The sequence below is a fragment of the Corylus avellana genome, chromosome 11 (assembly GCF_965113065.1).
Source record: "Corylus avellana chromosome 11, dhCorAvel1.hap1.2, whole genome shotgun sequence".
Taxonomy (NCBI): Eukaryota; Viridiplantae; Streptophyta; class Magnoliopsida; order Fagales; family Betulaceae; genus Corylus; species Corylus avellana.
Window position 1 is genome coordinate 8,714,446 of NC_142500.1, and position 18,172 is coordinate 8,732,617.

Sequence of the window (18,172 nt, forward strand, 5' to 3'; positions counted from 1 at the left end):
AATGACTCAAAATAGTCAAATCTGACTATTTTAAGTCATTTGGCTACTCTTTTGGAGATGCTTTAAATAGGCTGATTAGTTTATTCACTATTCACACTATAAACTTTGGTTATTATTTGTTCTCTCTCACTTTCTTTATTTTACTCTCACTCTCTCCTCATCTTTTTTTTACTTTTTCTCACACAAAATAATATTTAAAGAAAGTAAATAGTATAACATGCAAGGTATTTTTTTCTTTGGCTCCAAACTGATAGAGATGCGATAACATGCAAGGTATGGAGATGTAAGCAAAAAAGTTTGTCGGTGTAAGCTCATGAAAAACAATTTCGATATATAAGTTAGTAGAAAAGAAAAGACGTAAATAATGTACAATAGGAATGTACGGTTGTAGGTATTTCCCTCATAATCGAAATTGCAACCAATTTAAGCGGTTATTCATTTTTAAATAACCGCAACCATAACCGATATGCCGATTAGCGGTTAATTGTAAATGATACAACGTTAATCATAATCTAATCCATAAAGTTCTTTCACTTTTTCCATTGCAATTAGAGTAACCATTCAAAATTACTGAACTTCACCAAATGTTGAGAGAAAAATTGAGTGAGCTAAAGCTTTTTTTCTGTTTTTTAACAGTATATTGGGCAAGTTGAGTTGTACATTAAATGGAAGGAAATTAAGCCCCACATAAAAAAATTGGTAGAATCCCTTCTGCCTAACACGACAAAATCAGTCTCTTTCCAGGACCATACAGTGCACACGAAAAAAACCAGTCTCTTTCCAGGACCACAACCAAGGTGGACCACACCCACTGCCAATCAACAATAATATTGGCTCAAAAGTGGAATATTCGACAGATGTTGGACAAAAATTGGTTGGGGATGGGGTTTCGACCAAAATCTTCCAACACAACAAGAAAATTCAAAACACAACTATTAAAGGCTTCCATTTCAGTCAATCAACAAAACCCATAGAGAAATTTCGGAAAATACCTTCGTCGAAACCGGATTTTTCCGATTCAAAATATTGTGAATCGACGGAAACCTAGCCGGAAAAGTGACGCCGAAATTGATGGTCCAAACGGTGGGTACTGTCGCCGGTGGCCTCTGTCGCCGGTGGGTTCCGTCTCCGGTGGTTCTGTCGCCGGCGGAGTCTGGGTCGGTGGCGTCTGCTGCGTCGGTGGCTCGCCGCTGCTTCTATCGGGTGGGTTTCGTATGGTCCGTATGGTCCGAATGGGTTTCGAAAATAAACCCCTCAAGTTATATAAAACGCACCGTTTTGGATGGTCCAAAACGGTGAGTTTTATATCCTACGTGTCCAATGTGAACACGTAGGATACAAAAATTCCACGTAGGTGGACTTAAGTGAAACGGTTCGTTTCATTCAAATAACGGCAGTTACCAAAATTTAACGGTATGGAGTTTTTAGTAATTTCGAGTGACCCAAGGAGTAAATTTTCGAAAAAAAAAACCCAGGGAGTTTTTAAAAAAGGCGCGTTTACCTAAGGATTTTATATACAATTTCCCTTTTTTTTTTTTTAGTTTTTTTTTAATACTTTTACCTTTTGCTAAAGTGCAAAAATAAAACTTTTAAAGCAAACATTAATTGTCAAACAAAACTATAATCCTAGTAGAGTCTTCTCAAATGTGATAAAATTTTTAAATAATTATCATTTCAAATTTAACAAAAAATTTAAAAGGTTAAAAAAATTCTAAAATGATTATAATCATCTTTATATCATTATTTAAATTAAAATCATATTATACGGGTCAAATAAGACACCATATAATAGTGGTTATAAATAGAGGTTTAGAGCATCTCCGTCAATAGTGATTATTTTAGCTATTTAAAATACACATTTTTTTTTTTATTTTAGCTATTACTTTTTTTTTTTATATAAACTCCAATAATTTATTTATTTGACTCTCTATTTTCTTTAATTATTATTCTTTAATGAGAAAACTAATAAAAAAAAAAAAACAGAAGTAAACTATTGCTTTTAATATTATATTTATTTAATGTGCTATAGTGAATTTTTGTAGCAAACACTACGTTGCTAGAGAATCAAAATGACTCATATATATATTAACCAAATACAACTAAAATGACCCATATTAAAGCATCTGTTTCTTGCCCCCCGAGTAGTCTCATGACAGCCGACAGGTGAGTTGCACAACACTTTATTATTATTAATTTTTTTTTTTTTTTTTTTAATTTTTGTGTTATCGGAACAGCTTAATAAGAGAGGAGATTTTAATTCATCTCAAAGGACCCTATTCCATCTTTGTGTAGTTCAAGTGTCCTTCAATTAATATTATATTAACTAACTTTTTTTTTTTTAATTAATACGATAAATGAATGAATTTTGTAACTGTAATTAAGAATTATCGAAAACATAAAACAAAAAAAGGGTAGTCCCAACAAAGAAGTTACTGCCATAAAAAAAACATAAATAAAAATAAAAAAGACACATGATCTCGTGGTTATGTCGGTGGGTGGCTGCTATTTGGAGAAAAGGAGGGTTTTGGGCATTTTGGCCGAGTTGAAAAGAAAATTTGGCTTCTTATTTACAACAACAAAAAAAAATACCGAAATAGGCTCGCAGGATAAGAACAACACAGATATGGATGCTGGCCAGCCAACTCCAGCTGATCAAGAATGCAAGCTTCATTCTTCAAGGAAATGAAGATAGACACAAACATCACTCTACATAGTTTTAAGATCATATACAATATCTGCTCACGTACGGCTGTAACAAATTCTACGTAACCAAGAGGAGTTTGTTGTATCCGATTATTATAAATATAAACATTTCTCTCCATGATAATCATTGAGAGAGAGATTAATTGTATATTCTGTTTGTTTTTTTATACTTCATGAATCATGACCATACTTTTTATATATTTATCAAGTGTTCTCAATTAATGTATCACAATTTTATAAGATTGGGATACATTTTTCAAACTAATAATTCTTATAAGATTGTGACATACTATTTAAAAATCAATTTTTTTAAAAAATATTCGACCTCAAAATTTGATCAGGCCCGATTCCCAAAATGGTTACCTAATATATATATATATATATATATATATATATAGGAGAAATTATGACCAACGGCAACAGCTCTCATGGTCATGGGCATGGCCCGCATGGGATTGAAAATGCTGACGTTTATGTCAGACTTTGGCTTCTTTAACGAACAGGGAAATAATACTTTACACAATAGTCTACAGGTTTCACCCAACCTCAACACATTGATATTTTGATGGTAACATGTTACTAAATAGATAAGGAAATATGGTCTTTGTTCAATTGTTTAGTTGGCGAATACAAAGATATTTCTATTTTTTACTATTTTTTTTTTGGTATTTTTTTGGTTTATTTTTAAAAAATTTATCGTTAAATTAGTAAGCTCTTCATCGTAGATCTCACTGATTTAATAATAAATTTACATATTTTCTATATGAAAAAGGACAAAAAAAAAAAAAAAAAACGTAAAAAAGAAAACAGCTTTCCTTAATTTCCAAGCCTTACTGTCAAAGAAACTGGGCCAGTGGAAAGGACATTAGTCACATTACCTAGCAAGCTGACATGAACTACCAGCACGTGATTGCTTAAAAATTGTTGTCCGGTTCCGACGCATGATTTATCCAGGTAATGGGTTTTTTTTTTTTTTTTTTTTTCCTTCTTTAATAAACATTTTGGTAATTACCTTGAAAGCTTCTTTATTTATTTGGTTTTAATGGCCGAGAAAGTTACTGGGGACCAGTTCCTGCCTTTGACCGCAAGGCATTTTAGTAAAAAACAAAAACCTGAAGAGAAAGTTTAGAGGTCTCAAATCTAGGAGGAACATTGAAATCAACCCATCAATAAGCTCACTTTTCTTAGAGCTATTGTTGTCGTCTTGCAAACAACATAATTTTATATTATGCTTTTCATGACACTTGTTTTAAAGACTTTTTCGTTATATCTTTTGAGATATATTTTTTCAGTGAGTCATTGAGTACATGTTAATGACGGATGAAGTTTTAGCGGCAAGCTTCATTAACGAGTGGTGAGCCATAGATGGGGTGAGAGAGAGAGAGATTAATTAAAATAAAAAAAATTGAATATAAATTATATATATATATATATATATATATATTAAGAAAAAGTTAAATACTGTATTAGGGATTCCAGGGGATCCGAATCCCTTTATCAGTACCTGGGTTTGAATTTTTTTTTTTTTTTTTTTTTTCTTTTCTTTTCTTTTCTTTTCTTTTCTTTCTTACATGGGATTTAAATCCTATCATAAATGGTACATTGACTTACCAGAAAAGACCAACTTAATACCTCTATAAGGTTCTATTAGCCCAAACTAACAGAATGTCATATATTATCACATAGACATATCACGTGTCCTAAAAAATATTTTAAAAATAATAATATTAAAAATTAAAAAAAAAAATTGAAAATTTATGGGGTGTCCCGGCCACCCTATTATGGGCAACAAGGGTGGCTAGTCACCCCCATTTTGGCCATTAGGGGTGGCTTGGGGGTGGTTTGGCCACCCCCAAACTAGCCTTGGTGGTGGCTGATGTCCAAAATGGGGTGGCCGGGCCACCCCATAAACTCTCATTGTTTTTTTTAGGTTTTAATTTTTTAATTATTTTTAATTTTTTATGACACGTGGCATTTCTATGTGATGACACGTATAACAAAGTGTAACGGAACAGGTACTAACTTAATCTTTTCTCGTAAGTCATATACTATTTATAATAGGATTTAAACCGCGGGTGATAAAAAATAAAAATGTCCAAATCTAAATACTAATAAAATATTTAACCTTTAAAAAAAGTGAAGTTTTGAGCTAAAATTTTGTTTGTCCATCGTTCTCGTAGGAGTTTTACCTTAAGCAAAATTGATTTATTTTTTATTTTTTAATATTGCATTCCAGATAGCATGCATATTAAAAACAAAGAATAGTTAACTAAAAGAAGCTTATGATATTTTTGTTCAATGGTTTTCTTTTCATTTAGAGAAAAATATATAAGATTCGATCTACTGTGAGCATAAGACTTGAGAGATTTTTTTGTAAGTTTTTTCTAAAAAAAATTAAAAAATAAATAAAAACTTTGATCGTAAAACAACGTAATAATAAGCTTAATGTAACTTTAGAAAAGCTATCCACCAGGTGGTTAATGCTTGTAATACGTAAGAGCATCTCTATCTACCTTTTTAAATTTGGTTTTTTTTTTAATATTTGAAAAAATTTATAAAAAAATCATTTAACAAGCTCTCTATTTTATTTCAAATTTAACTTTAATCAATGAGACTTTCAAAATACCAAGTGTCAAAAAGTAAAGTTATTTAATTTTTTAATCTTATATATTCATTTTCTTTATCTCTCTTATTTACTAAGAATAAAAAAGGAATTAAAATAATAATAAAATAATAATATTTAATTAAAATAAAAAAAGATATAAAAAATTTGATATTTAGTTCATTTTAAAAATAAATTTTTAAATTTAAAATAATAATTTTTTATTATTTTTTATAATTTAACTTTTATTTGAATAAATGAGAGAGGGCTCGAATGGTAAAGACGATTTTTAAGCAGCAATTTGCTGCGATGATGTCAAGATCGAGCTGATTGATGAACTTGATTAAACAAATAAAATAAAATAAAAATCTTATTTCCATTTTTCAAAGCAAAATTGTCGCATCGAAATTCGACAACTGTAACGCGGAAACATGGTACCGACATGTAGCTTAGTGAGATCATGGATCAAAACAAAATCTAATTTATTGGGTCCCACAAATCTACGAGCATTAATAACTATATATGATATGTTGGGAGTATATATATATATATATATATATATATAGAGAAATGATATTTTATTTTACTATAATAATCATAGACTCAAAATGGTGGAATTTTCTCGGCTCAAGGAGGTGTTTGGGTAGAAGGGTGCATCATCAATTGGCCAGATTCCCAGTAGTCCAAGTAATGGTAAAGTTCTGCAGATTTGGAGGTGCACCGCCAATATAGAATTTACGTTGGAAGTGCCTATCCTCTAGGAAGTTTTATGGGTACAGGTGGTGAATGCTGCCAAAATTTTCATGTGGAGGGCATGCAATAGCCTACAAAATATAATTTATTTAAAGGTAAAATTATGACTGATTTGTAATGTCCCATATGTGGCTTGGCCTCTCAATATCAATAGGGCATATTTTATGAAATTGTATTATATGTCAGGGACACATGATAGAGTTTCTCCATGTAGTGGACTCTAATAAGAGTAGGCTAGATATGAATGATTTTGAAGCATCGGCGCTGGTTGCAAGAAGTCTATGGTTTGGAAGAAATTCCTTGATCCATGGGAGGGAGTTTTGCCATCCGAACCGACTTGAACGTAAAGCAATGGAGTCCCCTTGTGGCTTACAAAGATGCCCAGTTAAGACCGCAATTGAAACAAGAAGGGATGGTGGGAATCATCGATGGAAAGCCCCTTGTTGGGGGCGGATGAAAATTAACTGGGACGCCGCGAAAGATAAAATTAAAAGAAGGATTAAATGCTTTTTAGTTTTAAATTTTCTCCAAACCGGTATTGAAGAAATATTCTCAAAACCATATAAAATAGTGTCAAGTGTCTATAAATATTTAAAAGACATATTAAATTTAGTCTAAATTAGTAAACTGTTATAAATAAAGTTAAGAATTTAATGTGTATTTTAAATGTTTATAGACACTTGACATTATTTTACATAGCTTGGAGGATATTTCCTCCAAATCGGTTTGAAGAAAATTTATGTCCATACCTTTCAACCCTCTGTAGTTTAATGACTTTATTTTTTTGTCCCCTCGATTTTAATTCATATCACAAATGGTACCTGGGTAATGGCAAAAAACGGAGATGGTATCTCCGTCTAAATTTCGTTTAAAATTTGGCCGAAAGCCACGTTAGTACCATTAAAAAATCGATACATATCCATATATTAATTAAAACTAAAAAATATAAATTAAAATTTTTTAAAATAAAAAATGGGGAAAGGGGTGGCTCGCGCTACTAACCACCCCCATTTTGCCCATAAGGGTGGCTGCTAGAGCCACCCTTTGCCAGTTTGGGGGTGGCTCCACTCCCAAGGCTGTTGGGGGTGGCCCGACCACCCCCGTTTGGCCTGGGGTAGTTTGGCCACTCCCATATCGAAACCACCCCTAAAGGCCATGGGGGTAGTTCGGTCACCCCTTTCCTTTTATTTTTTATTTTTTTTATTTATTTATTATTATTATTATTATCAATTGGTCATGAGGGGTGATTCGGCTACCCCCAAAGGCCAACCCCTTTCCCTAATTTTTTTTCCTAATTTTTTAATATTTTTAAGGGAAAAATATAAAAAAGCCCCCCAAACTACTAGCCGTTTGCGATTTAGCCCCCTGATGTTTCAAAAGTCATAAAGTAGCCCCCCAAACTACCAAAATGTTGCATTTTGGCCACTCTGTTAGTCAAAACCGTTAGTCTGGACGGGAACCTCGAAACGACGCCGTTTTATTAGGGTTAAGTTACGAAATCGCCCTTATGGGATTTTTTTTTTTTTTTTTTTTTTTTTTTTTTTTTTTTAAGCTGGAGCAAAACGACGCCATTTTGCTTAGGGTAATAGGTAAATTTTTGGGTTTAGGTTTGTTTAGTTCTCCTTCTTCTCCTTCACGTTCACGTAGGCCCCTTCTCACCCGGTCCCCTCGTTCACCCAGCCCCCCGCCCGATTGTTGGCTTCCCCATTCACGCAGCCCCCCCGCACGGTGCGCCGCCCGATCGTAGCCATCCCCCAGTCACGCAGTCCCCACGCAGCCCCCCTCGCACGGTGCACTGCCCGATCGTAGCCATCCCCCGGTCACGCAGCCCCCACCCAGCCCCGCGCACGGTGTCGACCGGTCGTCGCAGTCCCTTCACGCAGCCCCCCGTTCACGCACCCGGTCCCGTCATCTTGAAGGTAGCCCACTTTCCCGATTGAGTTTTTCTAATGGGTTTGGTTGTTTTGTTGAAGATTTTGTGGAGAATGTGTTTGGTTTGTTTGTAGAAGATTTTTGTGGAGAATGGGTTTGGTTGTTTTGCAGAACATTTTGTGGAGAATGGGTTTGGTTGTTTTGTATATGTATTGATGTTCTGATTTAGTGTGAAGGAGAATTCGCTTTACAGTGTCCAAAAGTGATATGGGTCCCTATGTTTAGAATATTTTTCCCTTGTCTGCAGCATAGTCGTTGTTTTTAATATAATTTTTTTTTGGTTAAAAATTGAAAGTTATTGGTTGCTGTGTATATTGTCTGCTTATTGTCGGATGGGTTGGTTTAAAATTTTGCATTCTGCCTTCCCTTTGTTCTGTGGTCCCCCTTGTTGTAATGCATGTCACATGTGGTCCCCTTTATTGTCTGCTGTAAAGGAAAAGAAAGAAGAAAAATCTGAAAAAACCATGACAAGCAATACATCATAAGGTGACCGAAAATTAACAAAAAAGAAATGAAATTGTCCAAATGTAGAGCACCCACCTTGCTTCTTTCAACCTACGGCTTGGGTGTCGAATTATGATTTTTGTATGCTACATAACGCCATTTTATTTAAAATGCACTCCCAAATGAGGAACTTTCAACTATTTTTTTTAAAAACACATCTTTGGCTTGCAAATTCTTAAATGAACTCCAATAGAAAGTAGGCATTAAAAAGTTTGGAATATAACCACTCTTTCGCAAAAATTTTGGAATAAGTTAAGTTAAAAAGAAAGTGAAAATGTCTAGGGTTAAACACAAAACACAAATGTCAACGAATTAGTTGCATCCTGAGGCCATGCTTGACTAGCTCCAAAAGGGGTATCCAAATATACACGTTTTTCTCCCTTTTGATGTGAGAGTTTCAATATTCAAATATTAGTATTTTCTTCTCTTGTTTTTCTTTTTTTTTTTTTTCTTTTCATTTTATCTCTCCTTAATTATATGCATCATGCATGCATGGGAGAGGACAAAGATAGGAATATGTCTCACTTTTGTGGTATTTTGTTGCTACTTGTATGCTGCACGTGTTTGAGAATGTCGAAGTTGACAAGGATGAAAATTTTTTAATTTTTAATTTGTGTAAGGGAAGCTTGCATATTTATTTATCGGAAAAAAAAATCAGTTAAAGTTACAAAATTGTGTGGTCATTTTGTAACATAAATAAAGTTAGATTGGAAAAAAAATATGTATAGCACTTACTTCATTTTTACTCTAGTAACGTAAATATATATTCTTGAATTATTTTTTTATCGCACATATACAATCATGATAATTTTATAGTGTCGAGTAACCCTACATCCCATCACTTTTTCCAACCTCCATCCGCAATGGGTGACGTGGCCATATAAAATAATGTCATATAAAATATTCATATGATCATATGAAGCTTCATGTGCCTTTATAATTGGGTGTGCATAATTAATGACCATATATTGTCTAGATTTGTTTCCGATATGTTCCCTTACTTTAGATTGCATGCCTTGTACAATTTAACGTTAATTATTATTTTTATTTTTCCTGTGAAGTGACTTTAAATTAGTTAAAGTTAAATTGTACTTAATAGTAGTTGATATTTACATAAACTTGAATTTCCATTAGTAATTTTTTTTTTTAATATTTTATTGAGTTGTTAATTTTCTTTACTTCTTTTATTGTTTAGGATGACTATACGAGAGCTTGTGTTTGAGGTGCATTACGGTGGTAAGATTAATAGGGGGTTTACGTGCACATATGTGGGGCGTGAGGTAGATGTGCATGATGAGACGTACGATGAGGACAAGTTGTCATTTTTTGAGATTGAGGGTATAGTAAAAAACTATGGATACAAGTCAAAGGATCTGGTGTATTACTTACAACTAGGTTGTACTTTTCAAAGGGGTTTGAAATTAATTTCATCGGATCATAACGTCTTGGAAATGGTTGCTGCACATAAAAGGGTACCGGTTATTGAGTTGTATCTTGTTTCATTTGATGAGCCTGCAGTTAATGACGATGAAGATGAAGACGATAATGATGATGATGATGGTGAACATTGTGAAAATAGTAGGATTGATTGAGATGATCCTTATTGGGAAGAAGTATTCGAACCGGACTTGTTTGATGAAGATAGCAATCTACCTGGGCCATCCACGGCAAAAGGAAATGTTGAGGAGGGTGGTGTTGAGGGTAATGACGAGGGTGATGGGGAGGGTAATGAGGGTGAGGATGGTGAAGAGGATAGTGATGGTGATGAGGATAATGATGAGGAGGGGGAGAGTGATGAGGCGGCGGAGGATGATAATGAAAATGCAAATGCAAGGGTAGGTAAAAAAGGTAGTGGAAGGGGTCAGTGCTATGGTGATGAGGTTGATGATGATGATGCAAACTCTGACATGGCTAGAAGTGACATTCTTGTATCCCCTCCTAGAAGTGACGAGGAGAATGAGGTTTCATCTGTTTCCAGATTTGTAACTAGGCAAACAGAGTTTCAACCGACTGACATGTCGAATCCACAGTTGAGTAATGGACAGCTATTTCCCTCAATCAAAGTGTTTAGAGAAGCAATTAGGGAGAACAATTTGAAGAAGGGGAAGGATGTAAGGTTTTAAAAAAATTACTTAGCCAAATGTATTGTCATATGCAGAGATCCAGGTTGTAGGTATCGGGTTTACGGTCGTAAATCCAAGGATCAAGAGTCATTTGAAATTAGATCGATACAAGACAAGCACACTTGTACAAGGCAGCATAGGAATTCGACTGTGAAATCTGCATGGATTGCAGATAAACTTATTGACAAGTTTAGAGTGCAACCTAACATGCCGTTGAAGGCAACTCTTGGGGAAGTGAAAGACAAATGGGGTGTTGATGTTAATAATTGTCAATTGTATAGGGCTAGGAGAATTGCAAAGGAAATGCTGCAGGGCAAAGTAAAGCTGCAATACAATAAGCTGTGGGATTATTGTGAAACCGTTAGACAAACGAATCGGGGTAGTTGTGTGATGATGAAGGTTGAGAGACCTTTACCTGACTACCCATCATGTTTCCAAAGGTTGTATTTCTCATTGGCTGCCATGAAGAAAGGTTTTCGAGCAGGTTGTAGGCCTATCATTGGGTTGGATGGGTGCTTTTTGAAGGGAACTTATATGGGACAGCTTTTGTCAGCCATTTCGAGGGATGGCAATAATAACATTTACCCAGTGGCTCTTGCAGTTGTTGAGGCAGAAATCAAAGACAGTTGGATATGGTTTCTTGAGACATTGGTCTCAGATCTTGGCACCCCTCCTGCACAAGGATGGACATTTATTTCTGATCGTCAAAAGGTAACTATATTATAAGTTCATTATGTTTATTCTTTTTTTGTTTTTCATTGTTTTTGTCAAAAGATAACAAAGTGTTGTTTATTATTCATTGTGGTTGTAGGGGCTACAACTAGCATTTGACGTGGTGCTTCCCGGGGGTGACCATCGGTTTTGTGTGAGGCATTTGTATGCCAACTACAGAGACGCAGGGCATCGTGGTCTTGCATTGAAAGACAAGTTATGGGCTGCGGCCGCTGCATACACTGAAGCTGAATTCCATAAGGAAATGGATGAATTGAAGCATATAAGCGAGGATGCATACAACTACTTGTCAAATGTTGACCCAAGCTCATGGTCCAGGGCTTGGTTCAATACATTCCCAAGGTGTGATCTACTTGTCAACAACCTCTGTGAGTGCTTCAATGCTTACATCCTGAATGCGCGTGACCTGCCAATCATATCCATGCTGGAATTCATAAGGAAGAAGTTGATGAAGAGATATCAAACGAAGAGGGATGGCATCCGCACCATGACTGGTAGGCTATGTCCAAGGGTTGTTGCCAAATTGGACGAAATTGGACAAGTTGCTGGGCATTGCTACAGCACATATGCTGGGGATGGGTTATACGAAGTAACCCACAATAATAAACAATATGTTGTGAATTTGTTGAGGAAAACTTGTGGGTGTAGACAGTGGTACATGACAGGAATTCCCTGTGCACATGCAATGTCTGGAATTTGGTTTTTTAATGCAAACCCTGAGGATTACGTAGATGATTGGTATAGCATTAAGATGTATAAAAAGGTGTATGATGACATTGTGTATCCAATGCCTGGAGAGGACCAATGGGTGAAGACTAACTATGACAAAGTGGACCCCCTATAAGTAGAATACAACCAGAGAGGCCCAAAAAAGTAAGGACAAGGGGTCCAAGAGAGCCGGTTAATCAATACCGTATGAGGAAGGGTGGAGTGAGGATGAGATGCAGCAAATGTAGAGGAATTGGACACAATAGCAGAACAGCCCACGAAACAGAACAGAGGCAGTGAATTATAGAAGAGGAAGCAGTAGTGGAAGACAACATGAAGTGAGTTACTACATACATATATTATTAATTTTTAATTTTTAATTTTTGTCAAGCGGATTTTCTCCTGTTCATTATATATTGTATGATGTTATTAATTTACAAACTTATTATCATAGGTACAAGATGATAGTGGTCGAGGTGTACATGATCAGACCCCAACTCCCCAGCCAACCATTGATGCTGAAACAGTAAGTGATAAACTGTTTAAATGTCATTACTCATTATAATTAGCTCATTACATTTGATTTACCAAGTTGACATCATATTTGCAGATTTCGCAAGATACTGATGCATCTTCTAGAGGTAGAAGGAGTACTAGGGGTAGGGGTAGGGGTAGAGGTAGAGGTCAGTTTCAACCTACCCCAGAAGGGTCTACTGGACTGCAAAGAGGTGGACCAAGAACTAGGGGAGGGCCTACTGGGCTGCACATAGGTGGACCAAGAACTAGGGGAGGGCCCACTGGACTGCATATTAGTGGACCAATGACTAGGAGTGGAGGTAGAGGTCGGTTTCAGGGTACAGTCCACACCGTCAGATTATATGGGCCATCTCAACATCAAACCCCACAGTCTCAAGGCAATGCTACTGTGAGCAAATGATTATAATATTACTTTTGGATGACATAATAAAATGTTATTTCAAATATTTAATATTGTGAAATGTTACAACGTTTCAGGGTACTGGTACTGTCAATACCGTAAGGTTATACGGACCTCCTCATACACAGTCCGCACAATCTCAGAGCCTTTCTAGTGTCAATGTGAGTACTTCACACACTAAGTGTTTCTTTTGTTAAATTATTATACACTTCAATCATAACTTGAAGAAGGATGTTAAATAAATGATATTATTATGTTTAGAACAATCGATAATCTACGCCATCGATTCATTTGTCCCGTTGATTGGTTGGATTTTTTTGTTTAGATTGTAATAGGAGTATGAAGATAATGGTTAAATCTTTTATGGAAGAACATGTTTGTATTGACAAAGTGTTTAAGCATATTTGTGATATTATTTTTGTTGACTGTTGTGCCGATATTGCCTTATTAATGAAATTCTGCCTAATTCCTTATTTAAAAAAAAGCTGAATTCCATAATAAAATGATTAAATAAATCCAATTCAACGGGATTTTTAAGTCCTATTAAGTGAAACTTTGATTTGTATTGTAACAATATCTTTCATATTGCCATGAGAAAACAACCAAGTAGTGAGTAAGGAATCCTGCGAGGCTTGGCTTCTACGTATTTCAAGTTATGATTTTCAAACTAAACCCATCAAGTGTTGGGTTTGGTCCTTCTTATTGACATTTACTTCACTCACGTATCTATCCTCATAATTAATTACAATGATGTGTGTGGGATGAGAAATAAAAGCAGAACAAAACAAAAGAGTTAGGGTTTTTTTCATTTGTTTGAGCCAAAAAAAGAGAGGAAAAAAGTTAGGTTTTAATTTGCTTAATATGCGTTTTTGCGTGAGAAGTTAGGTATATATAGCAAGTGAATAGCAAGTGCATGTAAGTTCGATTTTATAATGAACTCTTAGTATGATAAGAAAATATTATAAATTGAGAATGTTTGTCAATATGTTTAGTTTTGAACTAATTTTTATATCTCCCCCAAAAATGTTATAATGTGACGTGTGTGTGTGTGTTTTGAATTGTTTGTTAATGTGTGTGTATGTGTTTTGAATTGTTTGTTAATGTCTTTTGTCTTCTATTTATATATATATATATATATATATATATATATATATATATATATATATATTAAACGTATCTACAATTTTGGGAATTTTTTATTTTTTATTATTGGTTCCCCAAATGTGAGCCCACACTTGTCGACGCAGGAACATGGAACATCGCAACTAGAAGGGTCTGCTTTACCAAGCGGATCTTCTCAGCATTCTCAACAACATTTGGGGTGTACTACTGCATGTACATCAGCGCCTGCCAGAAGAGGTAAAACGATTGTACTGACTGTGGAGAAGGCAATTGCAGTCATGGAGGCTAACAAGAGAAAAAGGAAGAAGCCAGATTGGTAAAAATATTAGACACCAAGAAAATGGATTACTATAGAGATAATTGATCGTTGTGGATGTGTATATATATATATATATATATATATATATATATATGGTTAATGCTACAATTTGGTTATTTTGGATGTGTAATATGTATATAGGTGATGGTAGACACATTAACCTTGTAGCCGTTACAATTTGGTTATTTTGGATGTGTAATATGTATATAGGTGATGGTAGACACATTTACCTTGTAGCCGTTACAATTTGGTTATTTTGGATGTGTAATATGTATATAGGTGATGGTAGACACATTAACCTTGTAGCCGTTACAATTTGGTGATTTTGGATGTGTATTATATATTTGGTTTATGTTTAGAACATGTACCTTGTGTATGAAACCATTGTAATTTGTGATAGAAAATTCAACTTATCAAATTGTATCATGAACAGACTCTTAACTACAATTGCACGAGGAAAACACCAATTACACCAGGACTAGGTGTAAACACTACTTTATAGAACACAATCAATGCAATTCGGTTGGAATAGGTAAATGTACAAACAATTGAAACTCATCAAATTGTCATATTAGGAAATTGAAACAAGGTTTCGCACTTTAACATAGGTTTCACACTTTAATACAACATACTAAATAATAGTCCTTAACGTACATAGGTTTCTCCCTCTCACGTCAACATTGCCCTACTAACAGTGCAATGACATTTCTCCCTATCATTAACAAAACAAGACAACAACAAAAAAGCTAAGATCAAACAAGTGGCCAATGACATCCTTAAGTTTTTTTCAATGCTATTATTTTTGTACTTTTCAGCAGCAATTTGCAACGTCAACTTCGCCACTTCAGTTTCAAAACCTTTCTTCTGATCAGCTATTTGGGCATCAAACTGTGACACAGGGAGCATAACTTCTTCGTCAACCCACATAAAATAATCACAACCCCGATCACCTTCGCTCTGCATATTTCATAAATGAGAATTACTAACCAATTCACAAACAGAGTGTAATATAATTCACAATGGATTTTTTCAATGTTATTTGATTTAAGAGAGTCAAAAACAAAAGAAGACAAATAAGACAACAACAAAAGGAGACCTTATGAGCTTTCAAACTATTTCTATTTATGGAGTGTGAAACATTTACATCCTTCAATTTTCCAATACTCCAATGGAAAAGACCCAAAAACTTTGTCAAACATGGCCACCCTTATTTGGTAATAGACATGCCTAATTCTAATAAAAAATAATAATAAGAATAAAAAAAAAAAAAAAAAAGAGTCTAAAGACCCACCTTTCTAATTAACATTATCTTTATTTGCTTAGAACAATAAATAATTGCTGTATGCTCTTAGAGAGAGCTAAAACAGTCGCATAGAATGGGAATATATACCATGTTATTATTAATTATTATTATTGGGAATAGATTGACATATGTTTTCATCATGTACATAAAAACGATGTCATTAACCTTCAAGAAGCAATTAACCAAATTAATAAGGCAAAAGGGGATAATAATTAAACTTATGCTATTGGGATACAAAGTGATGAATGGGATACAAAGTGAATATGCTATTGGGATACAAAGTGATGAATGGGTCTGAGAAAATGGGGTCCTGCGTTTCAAAAGTAAATGAATATGTTCATCAAATATCTTTTTTTTTTTTTTTTCTTTCCTTAATTTTTTGGCAGCTTACTTACTCAAACAAATTCATATTAATGGGTGTAAGTCTTCTATTCTCATCACAGAAGCAAATGAAAAACGTCTAATATAAGTAGTCATCATCAAAAACATCAAATGGAACCCACAAAAAAACATTGGCTACACAACATGGAACACATCTCTTAGAATAGACCCACAAATCCAAACCAGCAATCACTGTACAGATTTGAATCAAATGGAGAAAAACATAAAGAAAGAAAGAAAGAAAGAAATCGAAAACCCCTAATTTTTAAAACCTAAATTCGCACCTTATATTTACCGCATCCAATAAACCTTCTACCAAGATTTTTCTGCGTGCGAGAAGTCATCACTGGTGATTCAATTCCGCATAGGCATTTCATACACGTAGAGGTAGACTTCGCCTGCGAACTTCCCACCGACAGTACACAGCCATTCGCATCATCTTCGCCGGCAAACTTCTCCATCGTTGACGACAGGACGGGATGATGGGACCGGCTGCGTGACATGCATTACAACAAGGGGGACCACAGAACAAAGGGAAGGCAAAATGCAAAATTTTAAACCAACCCATTCGACAATAAGCAAACAATATACACAGCAACCAATAACTTTCAATGTTTAACCAAAAAAAAATTCACAGCAACCAATAACTTTCAATTTTTAACAAAAAAAAAAAAATTATATTCAAAACCAACGGGTCTGCTGCAGACAAGGCAAAAATATAGAGACAAAAATATTCTAAACATAGGGACCCATATCACTTTTGGACACTATAAAGCGAATTCTCCTTCACACTAAATCAGAACATCAATACATATACAAAACAACCAAACCCATTCTCCACAAAATGTTCTGCAAAACAACCAAACCCATTCTCCACAAAAATCTTCTACAAACAAACCAAACCCATTCTCCACAAAATCTTCAACAAAACAACCAAACCCATTGGAAAAACTCAATCGGGAAAGTGGGCTACCTTCAGGATGACGGGACCGGATGCGTGAACGGGGGGCTGCGTGAAGGGACTGCAACGACCGGCCGGCACCGTGCGCGGGGCTGGGTGGGGGTTGCGTGACCGGGGGATGGCTACGATCGGGCGGTGCACCGTGCGAGGGGGGCTACGTGGGGCCTACGTGACTGGGGGATGGCTACGATCGGGCGACGCACCGTGCGGGGGGGCTGCGTGAACGGGGAAGCCGACAATCGGGCCGGGGGCTGGGTGAACGAGGGGACCGGGTGAGAAGGGGCCTGCGTGAACGTGAAGGAGAAGAATGAGAACTAAACAAACCTAAACCCAAAAATTTACCTATTAACCTAAGCAAAACGGCGCCGTTTTGCTCCAGCTTTAAAAAAAAATCCCATAAGGGCGATTTCGTAACTTAACCCTAATAAAACGGGGTCGTTTCGAGGTTCCCGTCTAGACTAACGGTTTTGATTAACGGAGTGGCCAAAATGCAACATTTTGGTAGTTTGGGGGGCTACTTTATGACTTTTGGAACATCAGGGGGCTAAATCGCAAACGGCTGGTAGTTTATGGGGCTTTTTTATATTTTTTCCTATTTTTAATTAGTATATGGACACATGTCAATTTTTGAATGGTGCTGACGTGGCTTTTCGGACGGAAGTACTACTTCAATTTTTATCCATTATTCAAGTACCTTATGCGCTCTCATAGTATCCATATTCATTATCTATCTGCAAGAACAAGAATAAAATACTAACTGCAATCTCAATTTTTTGTAACTAACATAAACAGAAAAGAGCATCAAAGCAGAGGACTTGCAAAGCAGTTTTTTGATAGGATCATAACCTAAACTTACCAAACAAGCTAAGGCCTAGGGTCAAAGGCACTGACAAGCAGTTGAAAGGTTTAATTAAGAACAAATAATTTAAAATTGCAGATAAAGGAAGCATTTAGTATGAAAAATGACGTTGGCTTTCAATCCCTATCACAAAAACAATCATTTCAAAATCAAATAGAAATAAAATAATCTTTTTTCAGAAGGAAATTTCTAAGAGATGCCTCCAACTTCTACACCAAGATAAATGTTTACTT

General features: G+C 35.3%; 1 pseudogene; it reads left to right on the forward strand.

The window, feature by feature from the left end:
- The first annotated feature begins 1,071 nt into the window (after positions 1–1,071).
- Positions 1,072–14,436, forward strand: LOC148583066 (uncharacterized; annotated as a pseudogene).
- Positions 14,437–18,172: the final 3,736 nt, after the last annotated feature.